We start from the raw sequence: 4181 nt of genomic DNA, 5'->3' as shown, positions 1-4181 counted from the left end.
TAATCAGATCAAAACTCAGTGGTTGCATACATTAGGATTCAAGTGATGGACCAAATATTATTTGGCTGACTGGTCATGGTAATAAATTATTCCCAATTATTTTGATTGACTTACAAAGTAGTGGGATTTGATAAGGTTTCTTTACACATAATTTCCACCAGCTTTGGCTTTTATTTCATAATAACTTTATTATGATGATAAGAGTTATCATGATGCTGTCAATTGACACAAATGAGCAAACATCACAACCAATAATTTAAAAGGTAATGGTTTTGCTTATTTATTTTTGTCTTTTTAATATATCTGTCTTATTTCACTAGAACTAAAATCTGCCTATAGTCTTTTTAGCATCAGGCATTTAACGTGCATGGCATCATTTTAAATACTATTTGGAACAAACAGTATTTGTGTATACAAAGAGAGATTAGTCAAAACTGAAAAGTGAAAGAAAAATAACAGGCATTAAAGCAGCTCTTAAAGATTAAGTAGAAAATATCTTCAGTAAATAAAAAACAATATTATATTTGGATTATTTATATATTTTTTTAATTTTCTTATATAAGCATAATAACAAATATGCTACAGTATGAAAATTAGCCCTTTAAATCCATTTGCTTATTTCTCATTCAAAAGTAACATAAGAATTCTTTATCATCATAAACAAATATGATAAAATAAAATAAAATCTAGTTTAAGCCAGGTGTGGTGTACTTCTATCAACTTCTATCAACTAGGATACTTGCCAAGGACCAGGTCCCTTATGGGGACCCTAATTTCACCGGATGAGAATTCTGGTCAGGTGGGCAAAATTAAGTCGGAGGATGACAAACAAACTCGACATAAGGGTGTGGTGAATCTGAATGTATTTGTACAAAGTGAAATTCAGGCTTAAATAGCATACAGCAAGCAGGGCAGATGACAAGAGTCATGTAGGTGGGCGGGGATTACAGCAAGGGGCGCAAGATGGAGGAGGTCATGTAGGCAAGTGACCACCACACCAAGGTTAGTAGGATCAGGTAGCCAGGTGTGAATCAGGCAGAAGAGCAGTGGAGTCCTCCCTGCTGGAGCTATTTTGATATTCCTATGCTAATTCTCTGGTTCTGCTGGAAGCAAGGACTAGGAGGTTTTGTTCTAGCATTTCCTGCTAATTCTCTGGGTCTTGCTGGAGGCAAGCACTGGGAAGTTCTGACCTAACACTTCTAGCTTATGTCCTTGAGTGAGGGAAGCCCTTCGATTACTCTCTAGCATGTAAAACAGTTCTAACTATTGTGGGACTGCCCTGAGAATTCTATGCTAATAGTAAGCAATGGTACCCGACCTCTGTCACTAAGTCTGAGAAAAACCTGTCTGGCAAGGCAGATTCCTTGAGAGAAATTCCAAGCTAAGGACAGCTAGGAATTGAATTAGGATATTTTGGAAAATTTTGCCGGTCAGGAGATAATGCCTAATCTTAAGTTTAGCCTTTAAAGAATCATTTCTTGCCGGGCGGTGGTGGCGCACGCCTTTAATCCCAGCACTTGGGAGGCAGAGGCAGGCGGATTTCTGAGTTCGAGGCCAGCCTGGTCTCCAGAGTGAGTTCCAGGACAGCCAGGGCTATACAGAGAAACCCTGTCTCGAAAAAAACCAAAAAAAAAAAAAAAAAAAAAAAAAAAAAAAAAAAAAAAAAAGAATCATTTCTTGGGGTACCTTTATGCCTAAATAAGAGGGTGTGTTGACGATTGGAAAGACTAATCTGGAACAAGTCTGAGCTAGGAGATACCAGCGACTGTCTGAATATCCAGGAGGCACAAGCTCCCTTTTGGGGCTATAATGCCTCTCATCCTTAATCAGGCTTTTACCCCTGATAATTCAGATATGACTGGAGTAGACGAGTGGGCGTGGCAGATACACACTAAAGTCATTCGGAAAAAAGATTCACAGTGGAGAAAATATCAATATAAGATTGAGAATATGTATAGACAATTTTCTTACTTTGTGTATGACGTGGTAGGGTATAGCCCATTTTGGATGCTGCCACTGGTGGGGTAATTGTCGTGGCTGCAATAGGAAGAAATCAGGTCAAGCAAGCTATGGGTAGTATTCCAGTAAGCAGGATCTCTCAATGTCTTCTCTTCTGTTCTTGCCTCCAGGATCCTGATTGATTTCCTTCCTTGATTTCCCTTCATGATGGTTTATAATAAGAACATGTGAGGTGAAATAACTCCTTACCTCCCTGGGTTGCTTTGGTCACAGTGTTTTATTCCAATGATTTAATACTAAAACAAAAGTCAGTATCAGAAGTGGGGCCTTGCTGTGACAGAACTGATCTTGTATTAGGGTGGAGATTGTAATGACATTTGAACTTTGAGTATTCTGAGCTCAGTGAGCTGTTCTGTGGAGGCTTGAAAGCAGTTCTGCTCTTACATGGCTCTTTGAGGAAGAGATTGGCTTCCTTGGCAAGATAGGGAGCAGCCCCTTCTGGCTCTCCCCTGTTGCTGATGTCTTCTCACCACTCAGCCTGGAGCCCTTCCTCTATGGCATGCATGCCCTGTTCAAGAGGGACTTTCGCATTACCTCTCCTCGTGATGAGTGGGTCTTTGCTGACATGGACCTGCTTCACCGAGTGGTAGCACCTGGGGTTCCCATGACCCTCAAGCTTCACCAGAACCATTTCACATCTCCTGATGAGTATGAGGAACCAGCAGCCCTGTATGATGCCATTGCGGCCAATGAGGAGCGGCTAGTCATCTCACATGAGGGGGACCCTGCCTGGCACAGTGCCATCCTCAGCAACAAGCCTTCACTGCTGGCACTGTGCCATGTCATGGACAATGCTTCTGATGAGTACAAGATCATCATGCTCAACCAACGTTACCTCAGCTTCCGAGTCATCAAGGTAAACCAAGAGTGTGTGTGTGGCTGTGGGCTGTGCAGCAGCAAGAGCTGGTGTTCCTACTCAACAGCAACCCTGAGCGTGACAGCATCCAGAACGTCAAGTAGGCACTCTACAACATGATCAACTTTTCCTGCGACCAGCCGCTGGGCTACCCCATCTATGTGTCACCTCTTACCTCATCTCTGGCTGGTAGCTACTCCCAGCTGCGGGCGTTGTGGAGTAATCCTGTCAGCCTGAATGTCATTGCCCGATGGATCTTGCACAGCTAGGAGAAACTTCATAAGGGCTATGGCGTTGGCTGTAATAGTGGTAGGAATGTGGATGACTCGGACGGTGGTGGGGGTGGCGGCCTGACCTCCCTCAGCAATAATCTCCCCTTGGCACACCCTATACCTGAAAATACCGCAGGTAGCAGTGAGCAGCCCCCCTCTCAACAGGTCCTTCCCTCAGTGGCTCTGGTGATGGGCGGCCCCCTTCTCTGCTGCAGTGGACAACCCCCTGCTTCACTTGCTCCCACTGAGGGTCCCTAGCCCTCAAGACCTCCTGGCCCTGGTCTCCTCAATTCTGAAGAACCCAGTGGGAAGTGGAGTATGGGGGGTCGGAAGGGACTGGGAGGACCTGATGGGGAGCCAGCCTCAGGGAGCCCCGAAGGAGGTACCCCCAAATCTCAGGCCCCTCTAGACCTCAGCCTCAGTCCTGATGTCAGCTCTGAGGACTCACCTGCCAGAACAACCCAGGACGTTGATCGCTTGGACAGCAGTGTTCTTGAGAGTTGCACACCCTCTGGTACCCCAGTGACTGGCCTGCCCCTGAGGAGGAACGAGAAAGCCCAGCCACCCAGTTCCTTGCTAGAGCATCAGTACTGAGCAGCCTGTCCGCTGCTGGATCTCATCCCAGGCCTCAGGAACTCAGACTCTGCTGGACCACAGAATTGATTGGCTTTGGCTCTGGTGTCTGCACCCTGATATCTGGCTACTTCAGTGTCAGAACTGAGTGACCCAGACTTCTCTCCCTGATCTGTGCCTGGATAACCCAAATTGAGGCACCAGCCTCCTAGCCAGGCCCTAAGAGCCAAACCCATGGGCTGGTCCCACACTGAGCCCATGGCCAGGACTGACTATGCCTCTGAGGCCTGCACTGCCCCCAAGACTGGCCTCCTTAGCCTGGACCTGGGGCCCGACACGTGGCAAGGGTGGTTCATTCATTCTATTGTCATTTTTCTTTCCTTTTTTTTTCTGTGTTTCAGAGACACCAAATTAATAACACTATTTTTGATAAAAACAAAACAAAACAAAATTCTTTCCTT

General features: G+C 45.4%; 1 pseudogene; it reads left to right on the top strand.

Moving 5' to 3' along the window:
* Positions 1–760: 760 nt before the first annotated feature.
* Positions 761–3883, top strand: LOC116104571 (annotated as a pseudogene).
* The last annotated feature ends 298 nt before the right edge of the window (positions 3884–4181 follow it).

Source organism: Mastomys coucha, unplaced genomic scaffold, assembly GCF_008632895.1.
Source record: "Mastomys coucha isolate ucsf_1 unplaced genomic scaffold, UCSF_Mcou_1 pScaffold22, whole genome shotgun sequence".
Lineage (NCBI taxonomy): Eukaryota > Metazoa > Chordata > Mammalia > Rodentia > Muridae > Mastomys > Mastomys coucha.
This window is presented reverse-complemented; position numbering and strand designations above follow the sequence as displayed.